At 48.3% G+C, this 11,057-nt stretch overlaps 1 pseudogene; it reads left to right on the top strand.

The window, feature by feature from the left end:
* The first annotated feature begins 637 nt into the window (after positions 1-637).
* LOC126518539 (uncharacterized) lies at positions 638-10,721 on the top strand (annotated as a pseudogene).
* The last annotated feature ends 336 nt before the right edge of the window (positions 10,722-11,057 follow it).

Genomic DNA, 11,057 nt, shown 5'->3' with positions numbered 1-11,057 from the left:
CCGATCCGGCTCGGTCACCATACACACACCGACAAAATAACCCATAATAGCCGCGATTACTAATCGCAACGTAAACTACCAATGAAGCACTAAGAAACAAAGAGCAGTGGACAAATGCCGGAGCAAATTTTCTTGGTTCTCAGCCATGCGCTATGCTCTCATGTGTTCTGGTGCAGTTGTTGCCAGACCTCAAGCACAGCTCCCGCTTGACCTATCAGTCGAACGCTCACAGTGGTAGCGTTACCGAGCTGAAGTTTTGCGTTGCGCCATGTACTAGTTTTATTAGAAAGACGAATTAACGGAAACACATACTTGTCGTAAATAATTGCACCTTTGATAAGCACATTTAAGAATAGTCTCGCTATCAGACGCTTTTCTTGGTCGGTGCACTTCACCCGAGCCGAGGGCGCATTTTCAAGGCCTTCCTCGGCGGAGGAAATGTCGAGTAGTGTTCATGAAACGCCACGGCACCTTGAGTGAAGGAAGGCCCATTGCTTCGACTTGGGTGAGTCGAGGAGCAGCGTTGAGTGAAGGCGTGTTTAAGAATATGGGGGTAAGACATTTTCTCGTTCAATGCCAGCCTGCATTGTGAGTAATTAGAGAAGTTATGGTGTGCCTTTATCTTCTTTGAATTGAGAAGTGGGGACAAGCCGCAACAGCTGTTGCCGGTCTCGCCCGCTCCTCAACATCTTCGCGAAACATGCTGCAAGCTGCAACATCTATGGCCACCATGGGCTCGCCAGCTTTTCCAGCACCAGCAGTCACACCATCGCTCGAGGAACGTGAAGACACAGAAGGGAATAATGAACCCATACAGCTGCAAGGAGTTGAGGCAGGTTCTGCTGAACTACCGTAAGGTACCGAGTAAGTGCTCAAAAAAACTTGTAGAATAAAAAAAGAAGATTGTAGCAGGGTTCCTTCTTATGTTTCAAAGCAAAAAGGCAGAACAGATATATTGTCATGAATGACAAACGATGAAGCAGTGAATAACTAAAATAACGGCACATTTATTGTGACAAACGTTTGCAAAAACCAACGAGAAGAGAACTGCCGTCACAGGCTTCGACGACTGCGTAGAAGCACGATTAAACACTTGGGTAACTGCACATGTGGCATTAAGGCCGGTTCGCACATTTTCGTTTGACTGCACTGTGTCATATCATCTCGCCACGGGTTGTCATGATAACAGAGCGTCCGGCAACCAAATGCAAGCGCTTGCCAGTCTGCCTGCAACTCCTTGCATCGAACCAATAAGGAGCAGAATGCGGACGCATTGGCAGGAGGTTCGCCTCCGTCGGGAACGCAGGTGCAAGTACATCACGGCGGACCTTCGTGCTACAGAGCCAGTTCATGGGAGCTATAACGTAAAAGTTTTTCAAACATTTCTATTCCATTTCTGCAATCAGCCCTCCGCGATTGGTCAAAAACCTTTTTGGACCACCCCTACTTCACCTATCTGTCACGCGATGTCACAAAAACCTCGATAGCTCCCCATCTGATATGACGCGTACACGCTGATTACGTATGATTTGATCGAACAAAAGGAAAATAGCTATTTCTGATTCAACGCCTTTTCGCCATTAACCCTCGGCTATTGGTAAAAAGTTTTCCAGCTGCACCCACTTCACCTGCCTGTCATGCGACGTCACCAAACCGCAGAAACTCACGGAGTCAAAGTGATGTGTACGATAAGTATGCATTAATATGCCGAACAAAACTGAATTTTCTTCTGAATAGCCGCAGGCTGCCCCGTTCCGAAAGGAATAAAAAATGGCTGCCGCCGATCGCTCAGGCACTGGCTACTCGCACCTGCCAGAGATCATGGGTTTATTTGTGTTTAAGAAAACTTTTTGCGTGTCGTTGTAACGTTTTCGAGCGCTTTCGGCACGTTCAGGACCTCGCACTGCAAGCTTTTGTTTGCTGAGGATCATCTTTGCCGGCATTCTTAACCTTCCGTTGCATGCCGCCGCAATTTTTGACTACACACCGCAAGATAAGTAAGGGAAAGCAGACAAATCGCACATGCCGGCCCCACCCTATTCATTGGGTTATCGATTTTCAGTGCAGTGGCTCGGCCCCATTGAATCCCTCTCCACTTGAGCGTGCTCCTCGCCTCTTGTCAGCCAATTAGATAAGACAAGCCCCTCAAGGTAAGCAATGTTATTCATTTTTCAAGCAGACAAAAGTCCTCTCCTGTGAACGAAGAGAACGTTTGATTGGTGTGTTCAAACAACCCTGCGGATGACCGCCCGATGCTCGCGTCGGCTGTTACGCGAATTTGGCGTCAGCAGATCGGAATAAAAACATATTGGAATAGTTTTACGTTATAGGGCCCCATGTCAGTGCCTGACTGAGCTGTGTAGCCACAAACGCACTCAAAGAATAGATCTCGCAGCATATCAGGCAAGTCTGACGTGGTCAACGACGAGAGCAACCTGCACTCAGGTGTGGCCATCTTGCTAGATGAACGGATGGAAGCAGCGGCACAAGGGGCAAAGCTTGTCCATCATAGAGTTGCCTGGGCATGTTACTTCGCTAACGTAGTGCTTCTTCGTGGTTTTCTATTGATTTTTGACTGTGGGTGGCTGCATTTTATTGCACGTCTATCTCGCTAGTGCAATTCCACGCAGCAGAGAGCAGCGCAATGCAATTAAACGCTAATGTGTGAAGCAGCCTTTGCTGCCCGCGTTAAAAGCACATCTCCCCGATGCAAAACAAAACACAATAGTGCACTGAAGAGCGGTATGAGACACGAAACGTGCACAATCCTATTGAGTGTAGAATGGCGTGAGAGGAACAGTGTGAACCACCTCAAGTCGCAGATGGCGACATGAAGAAAGCTGCGTTTTGTCAGCCGCCACTTCATCAGGCCCCCGGGCAGCGAAGAATCTTGCAGGGTCCCATTCTCGCGGTTGTCGTGCTCCCTATTAAAACCCTGCGATGGTAGTTCTCTTCTCGTTCATCACAATAAACGTTCATTCAGTTTCATGTAGTTTCCCAGGGGTACTGTGGCTTGTAGGTGAGCCTTGCGAGGGCTTTTGTGTCTTGGTGTGCCTGGTTAGGGCTCCACGACGTGACATACAGACAGTATTCTAGGGTAAGATAAAGTTAGAAAATACCTTGTTCTCTTGTCGCAAAATCGTAACATACCATCAAATTTATTCGGGTCTTAACGCAGACGCTAGAGACACCACCAGCCTACAGCGAAGTAGCCCTGATGATTGCCTGCGCCCTGTTCGCTGGTGCGTGCGAGGCATCACCCGTGTTTCATACTTTGCACCTGAACAGCCTTCAACGGCTGACGCAAGTGTCACTGCATTTTCTTTGGAAGACCACCACCCGAAAGGTTTCTATAGGTAGCAGTCCTTCCTGGACAAGGAAAACGACGATGCCCTGAGAGACCTAACTGGGGTGATCGTTACGGTGTTCCAGGCCCTGTTGAGTCTTTTGTCAGAGGTATATGCTAGATCCGCTTCGAAATGACACCAACGAGAACATATTCACAAGTCGCTCAATTTAAATTGAACAGAAAAATAGATATGCTGATGTCATGCATGTTCATCTAAAGGTGCAGCTTTTTTATGTTTTGATATTGTCCCCTGAGAACAGCCACCTCACCCACACTGTTTTTTCTGGTTTACGATAGTGGACCGCACAGATGTGTACAAGACGTCTAATGTGCTAGGGGTTTGTTTCCATTTTAACGTGCTGTGAAATTCGTCGGACCGTATGGTACTGCAGAATGGTGGTATTCCCCCTCGTTTTCACATGCGCTATCAGACAGTGTATCTGCTAACGAGATTTCAGCTACCTCTGTGCAAGTCAAGTTGGATATGGATCACAACAAAAAACAAAAAGCTGAGTCCTTGGTCTGACAAAACTTAACGTTAGTGATGGGGAAAACTTTATAGCGCATTGACACTTTAGGACCATGTTCTCAATAGGAAAACAAATGCCCCAACTCAAATCTTAAAACAAGCTGTTCATACAAGATGCATAAAAATATTAGGTGCTGGAGAAAGTCAGTCTTTGGAAAGCGTTTATTTCACCAGACGATGGCAGGGAAATGGCTTTTCTTACTCGGCTCAAACGCTGGCTTTGTGCGTAGATCCATTGAACTTTTGATAAGGGAGGACGTAATGGTGCAGTGAGATCGGGTGCATGCTTAAATTCTTTCACAACACACTTCAATTGGCATGAAACATATATTTTTTGGTTCTCTGACACCTAAGTTATTTTTACCCGCAGCATGGTCCTCGAGCCTCAATTTGTGAATTTTTTGATGAAAATAGATTTCTAGTTCGAAATATGCGTTTCAGAAACTTTTTGCAAAGCGACTGAACCTCAGGCGTGTCGGATGGTTGGGATCTAATAAGCCAGGAGTGTAAGTTCCCCTGGTTTTGAAGCTCCTCAAGCCTTACAACATAACGACATTTCGGAGATCATCAACTGCATCAGGATTGCCAATGTTTGACTCTGTGGTTTGAGAATGAATGAGAAACATATATCTGAATGGATACAGGAGGATGCCTCGGTCCATTGCAGTCGCGCTAGGCTCAAGGTTCAACTGCGACATTAAGATAAGCGTGTTGGCGTGAGACACGAAACAGCACTACACGGCAGTGTTTGTATCAATGTGCTAGATGAACGGGCCTGAGGAGCTTGCAGTCTTCTACGAAATCAACAAACTTGGGAGGGATGTCTATCCGCACCAAAGTATCCCCTGCTTGTGTTCAGACAGACGGTTTAGAAAAAAGAAACCATTCATACACCTAAAATACTAAATCAGATGAACATTCGTTGCGATATTTTGGATGTTTCTGAATTTGTAAGAACTAAAAAGCTTTGAGGGTTGGTTTCATCAATACTGCAAATGTGCTAACAGAATACCTTTCATTTTACAGCTGTGTGGCGAGAGGTATTTGGACCCGGCGGTGGTCAGCAAGCGTCTGCTGCTTTTCATAAACTTGAAGCATGGCATCACGTTTTCTGCATTAAGCGTTTTGTTCGGCGTACATCGCACTAGCGCGTCGCGGATTTTCTATGCCCCTCTGGATGACCTGTAGGTCAGCACTCAAGTGTGGATCGGGTGGTTTTTAAGGGATGTGTTACAAGAATCAATGCCTTCCTCTTTACGTCTGAAGTATCCCAATTGTAGGGTTATTGTAGACTGTTCGGGAGACAGAATTGAGAAGCCACGTAAAGTCGTGGACAGGGTAAACTACTGGAGCAACTACAAGGGCGACTTAACACTGAAATTTTTAGTTGGGATCACCGCCATCCGGAAACATAACATTAGTTTCGAATGTGTTTGGTGGCAGGTTGACCGGCACGTACACGGTCGTCCACTTCCAATTTGAACACGGCTCCGGGCGGCCGGCGAGGCCGGCGCTCCGCGGAGCGCTGCTCGTGGGCACCGGGGTAACTAACGCGCCGGCGCACTGGCAGCCACAGGCGTGGCCTCAGCCGCCAGCACACACTAGTGCTGGCGCGCTGTAGCAGACGACGCGGCTGCGGCCAAGCCTGTGGCTGCCAGTGCGCCGGCGCGTTAGTTACCCCGGCGCCCACGAGCGGCGCTCCGCGGAGCGCCGGCCTCGCCGGCCGCCCGGAGCCGTGTTCAAATTGGAAGTGGACGACCGTGCCTGTGGCTGCCAGTGCGCCGGCGCGTTAGTTACCCCGGCGCCCACGAGCGGCGCTCCGCGGAGCGCCGGCCTCGCCGGCCGCCCGGAGCCGTGTTCAAATTGGAAGTGGACGACCGTGCCTGTGGCTGCCAGTGCGCCGGCGCGTTAGTTACCCCGGCGCCCACGAGCGGCGCTCCGCGGAGCGCCGGCCTCGCCGGCCGCCCGGAGCCGTGTTCAAATTGGAAGTGGACGACCGTGTACATCACCGTCAACTCTGGGTTGATTAACCTGCTGGAACCGGGGGATAAGATGATGATGGACAAAGGTTTTCCCCATGTAAAGTGCGACTTGGAAAGTAAAGATGTAACACTTGCCACCATTTGCAAAAATCAACCAGCAGATGAAAGAGACGTATAAGCTAGCATCTCACCGAATTCATGTGGAGAGAAAGCTCCACATGTATTATCTGCAGTGCTTAAGTTTTACGCATACTGTACTCCGCCGACCCATGGATGGCCAAAGCAGCCCGTATCTTATTTTGCTGTAGCGCTAGCTGAAAGACAAGGACAAGAGAAAGGCACATTTGACACATGGAATAGGGGTTTTTTGGTATGCGTAAAGCCCCTAAATAAAAATGTCATGAGTTACTCTGAACTTTGCCGCTTTCTCTCACGACTACCGCACCTCCTGAGAGTCAACCCTCCTAGTGGTCGAAGCGCCGCGGTCAGGTGCTAGCGCGCGCGTATTTTGGTCCGTAGCAGACGCCGGCGCCATGCCCGGGTATCGAAATCGCGCTTCCGATGGTTTCTGGCGGCGGAGTGTTGGTGAGAAGCATTTCGCTAGCGCTGGCACCGTTTACGTATTGCGGCGATGCCTAGCCTTGGTTGTGCTTATGGGTGCTACAACCGAGGAGGCGTAGCGGCTCGGCGGTAGAAATCTCGAGCCAGCTCGAGGGCCGCCTGCTTGCCGGGGACGGCTTCGTGCGCCTCAGTCCAAATTATTTGAATTTTTCTATTTACCTTTCTCTGGCCTATGATTCTGGCAGCTAAGGGCGAGATCCTTTCCTTGCTAAAATTTTATATGGCAGTTTTGCTGTCACTGATCACAAATTTGGCGTCCATTCCAGCTCGAGCTAACGCGATCGCAATTTCCTCGGCAACATCTACGTTCCGCCCGCGCAGAGTGGCAGCTGTGACGGGATTACCCCGGCCGCTGACGGCCGTTGCCACCGTAAAGCCGCGGCGTCTACATAGGCCCGCCCATGTTCCGAAATTTCGCCGAATGTAATTTGTAATGCTTTGGCTCGTTTTTGCCTCCTGTCTTTGTTATGTTCCAGGTGCATGTTTTTGGCAGGGGGGGGGGAGATAATCAGATTTTTTCTGACTTCCCTATCTACCTCCATGATAGAGCGTATAAGCCGACTGAACGAGGACGTAGAAAGAAACAGATACATAAAGACATCACTTCACTTTCAATTATATACTTTATTTTCGCATGCATCGATATATATGTACCGTACGAGTGGAAACACACGTGACTGGAAAAGAAAACATTCAGTAGTACATATCGATGAACCGTACTGGTGTGCAAGGCATGGTGAAAACATATACTGCAGTGGTTACAAAGATAGACCGAGAAACCATATCTCCTTTTCAGATAGCGACACTGAAGGTTTGCTCACGCACCTTTACTGTATTTGTGCAATTTCGTAGGCTTCCACTATCTCTCTTGTCATCCTGCTTTGAGCCCTGTACAGAATGGAAGTACTTTCAAACATGGCTTTGCAGGAACAATCTCGCCAATGAATACCCAAATGACCCGAGATTACTCTAGTGATATTAAATCGATGCTCTTTTAATCTCTCATTGATGTATCTGCCAGTCGTTCAGTCGCGCTTATACACTCTATCGTGGATTCTAGCCAACTAGCCCGCCAACTTGTTTTAACCTATCTACCTCCTCCCTTTATCTGGCCCTCTATGCGGATTTATTCCAACTTTAGTCAATATGGCTCTTCCTGTCTCGTGGTGCTAAGTCTCTCAATTTGAGAGGTTCGCACCGCTTCCGCCAGTTCTGCCCATGTGTTGTGCACCCCTAGAGCCATCAGTCTCTCTGTTGGTGTGCACATGGGCAGTCCCAGCGTTCTTTTTAGGCATTTTCTCATTAGAGTATAAATATTTTTTCGTTCCAATACTTTCAAATCGAGATATGGCGTTGCGTAGCTCACCCGGCTGAAGATGTGCGCCTGTATTAGTTTAATCAAATTTTTCTCCTTTAACCCTCAGCCTTTGCTGGCCACCCGCCTAATTAGGCTCAGTGTCTGCATCGCGTGATTCTGCAGCCTCTTGACCGTCTCGTTATTATGGCCGCGTGACTGGAGATTCAGACGAAGAATCAAGATTTAGTGGAATCCATAAGTGCTGATATTAAGGGTTTCGGGAATCATTCCGAAATTATCCTATTAGGTGACATAAATGCCCACCTACAGGACCTAGATGACTATAACGACGACAACGGGAAGTCAATGCTAGATGTTTGTGACCAACATAATCTTGTTATCGTGAATACAGGGCCTAAGTGTGACGGGCAAACCACGTGGGAAGTGGGAAATCGGCAACAGACCAGGCTGCACCTAGAATATTTTGGAACCACAAAAACGTATTAGGCAGGAAGTCTGGAACAATGCAACAACATATCCAAGACGAAAATAGAAACAAACTGGAAGGGAACGCGGCATTAAATTACATCCGAAAAATAACAGCCAAATGTTTTCAAGACAATGACGAGGTCTTACTTGAGGAAAAAAAGAGTATGACACACAACCCGACGGAAAAAGAGCTATGCTGACAAATTTCAACTGGAAGACTGGCGTAATCTACCACCCCGTTCCAAAGGGGACGTTCATAGCATCCATCCATCAAGCATAGGTAGCGGTACAATGTAGGTAGAGAAGGTTTGAGGAAGAAAAGGAAGAATAAGGAGATGCATGCGAGAATGCTAGAATGAAAAGCATGCATAGCATACCTGATTAAGTCAAGCAGGCTAGCTGAGTGTTTGTCACTGTCCTGTTTTGAAGGAAGTGTCAAGAAATTATCATCATAAGCATCGCATCGTGACATTTGTCATGGACGGATCGATGTTATGAGCGTCCCCTTTGGAACGAGGCAGTGGGTTGCGCCACCAAGCTCTTGCTCATCGTCATCATCAGTTTGGTTACGCCCACTGCAGGGCAAAGGCCTCTCCCATACTTCTACAACTACCCCGGTCATGTGCTAATTCTGGCCATGTTGTCCCTGCAAACTTCTTAATCTCATCCGCCCACCTAACTTTCGCCGCCCCCTGCTACGCTTCCCTTCCCTTGGAATCCAGTCCGTAACCCTTAATGACCATCGGTTATCTTCCCTCCTCATTACATGTCCTGCCCATGCATATTTCTTTTTCTTGATTTCAGCTAAGATATCATTAACTCGCATTTGTTCCCTCACCCAATCTGCTCTTTTCTCATCCCTTAACGTTACACCTATCATTCTTCTTTCCATAGCTTGTTGCGTCGTCGTCAATTGCTATTATTAATTACTATTATTATTAATATTATTAATAGCTCTTGCTATTATACTACCTAATGTCCTACCTAAGTTAAAACATAAGAAAAACCCATGAACTCCCATAACCAAATTTTCTGATCCCCTATTACGAACTTTGCTTTTGGACGTCTCCGTTTTTTGTCGTTTCCCTACTTTTCTTCCACAAATCTTCCAGTCGACTCTTGCTAATCTCTATCGCGGACATGTTTACTTTTCCAGTGCTCTCGCTGAACCCAAGGGCTTCAAGGAATGCAGTGGTGCGTAGATCGACCGCTGGGCAGACGTCATTCTAATTTTCACATTCACATTCTTCACATTCATGCAATGTGACATGCGCGCCGTGTAGCGTCAGTACGTGCAAACTTTTCATTGCAGTAGCATCGTATTCCACCAGGTGGCCCGACATGTTGCATTCAGCAGCTGCGTGCTGCATGTAGCTCAAGCAGGCAAGGTGGTGCCAATAAAGCATCGCCGTCATCATCAACAGTATCGTAATGTGCCACGGGTCAAAGGATGTGACATGTGCGCCGCGTAGTTCCGTACCTGTGTTTACTTTTCCGCAGACGTTATGACGCCTCCTCGCAAGATACGAGCCACTGATGAAGAAGCGAATCGTCGAGCTACGCGCGCGGCTGCGACCAGGCAACGTCGGGCTAAGCAGACCACTGTGCAGAGAGCACGACAAGCCACCGCTCGCTGTCGACGCTGGGCGGACAGTTCATACCGCTATCGTGAAAACGACGTGAACAGTCTTCCCCGCCAAGACCATGTAGTGGGCGGTGACGAAAATGAAGCTCCTGTGTAGCCGCTCCTCCAGCTTGCGCTGTGACTGTGCTGCGTGTGCATAGGCCTCTGACCTTTTTTGACGTACGGGTATTCAAACTTTCGAATGAGAATTAAATTGCCTCTGCTGTTTTGGATTTGCTGTGCAGAGGCCTCAGCTTACGCAGAGGGCAGATAACTTGTATTTCGTGATTTCCACAAATTAAAATAAGAATTGTTCCCATTTAGGCATAATATGCCCAGCTTTGTTCTCTCCATTTATTATATGACCAGTCTCGCCCTGTTTCCATTCATTTAAAGCGATATGCGCTAGTGCAGCATCACAGTTCCGTCCTTCAATGAGCACAATATGCCGGGTAGGACTTCTACAAAGACTAAATAATACTTAAAGGGACAATAAACAATATATATTTAGGTCGAGCTAGATAAGTTGAGTCTACCTCAACGATCGAGGCTATGATCGTTTTCTTTACGAAAACTTGCAATGACAGAAAATTAGCTACGTCAGCTACCTCAGCTAAAACGCAGAGAAAAGGGGGTGCATTCGACGCCGCGCCCGACGTTACCAGTAAAACGAGCGTACAAGACCATGCAATTGCCGCCGCCACATTACATAGCGCGCCTTTTTCAGCTGATCCTTTGCAAACGCGTATGACGTGACGCCGCCGTAGTCGCCGGCATTCAACACATTCCCTGTGCTGACCCATTTCTTTTCGACTCCTCCTCCCAGATGAAGAACAGATTCCGTCACGCACGAAGGTGGCAGCAACATCCGCTCAACAAAACTTGCTACCACAGAACTTTTATTGTGTCAGGCAAACATCGCTTTTACGGCAACTTGTGGCGTAGTCCACGCTGCTCCCAAAGAATGCTGCGTTCGGGTGGCACACGCGCTGACTCGGCCACCGGCGGGATCAGTCGATGGGGACGAGGGACGCTTCACCAAGCAGTCATTTGGTGAATCGGCGGCGTCCGCGACCGGCCGGAAGACGCTGCTTGCCGCCGCCTGCAGCGCCGCCACGGGTGCTCGACTTGGTTCCAGGTGGCCTCTCGGCAGCAGTTTCGCCTGG

This window comes from Dermacentor andersoni, chromosome 1 (assembly GCF_023375885.2).
Source record: "Dermacentor andersoni chromosome 1, qqDerAnde1_hic_scaffold, whole genome shotgun sequence".
NCBI classification, from domain to species: domain Eukaryota; kingdom Metazoa; phylum Arthropoda; class Arachnida; order Ixodida; family Ixodidae; genus Dermacentor; species Dermacentor andersoni.
The sequence above is the reverse complement of the archived record's forward strand: the minus strand, read 5'-3'. Positions and strand labels throughout refer to the sequence as shown.